Raw genomic sequence first — 511 nt, forward strand, 5'->3', positions numbered from 1 at the left:
TTCAGCTAGCTCACAACACTTTCCCTGTAGGTGCGATCTCACTGTGGGTTTTATCTGCACCAGGCACGACCTGAACTTGCCCCAGAAATAACCACCCTCTTTGGTGATCCTGTGGGGGTTGGGACACGCACATATATAAACCAGCTTTCTTTAATCAACCAACCAGTGACATTAATACACATAAAAAGCATTTAAAAGAAGTGATGAAAGACAAGAAAACAAGCAAAAGAAAAACCAAGAGTTTAAGTAACTGAAGATTAAAAAGGTGTGAACTGAAGTAGCTGCAGCTGGGTCGACACAACACATGATTAAAATTACGTTATGTATGTAATTTATTGGTAAACCGCAGCAAATAGTGATATTTGAGATTTTAAGCACTGATTAAATGAGCTGACACTTTCAGCAGACCACAGGTATTCAGGAAACTTGTTCCAAAGGTGGGGAACATAGAAACTAAAAGTTTCTTCACCTTGCTTGGTTTTGATTCTGGGAGCACAGAGTAATATGTCCC

The sequence above is a fragment of the Seriola lalandi genome, unplaced genomic scaffold (genome assembly GCF_002814215.2).
Source record: "Seriola lalandi dorsalis isolate HSWRI2012SDOR001 ecotype SW California unplaced genomic scaffold, Sedor1 jcf7180002054262, whole genome shotgun sequence".
NCBI lineage: Eukaryota > Metazoa > Chordata > Actinopteri > Carangiformes > Carangidae > Seriola > Seriola lalandi.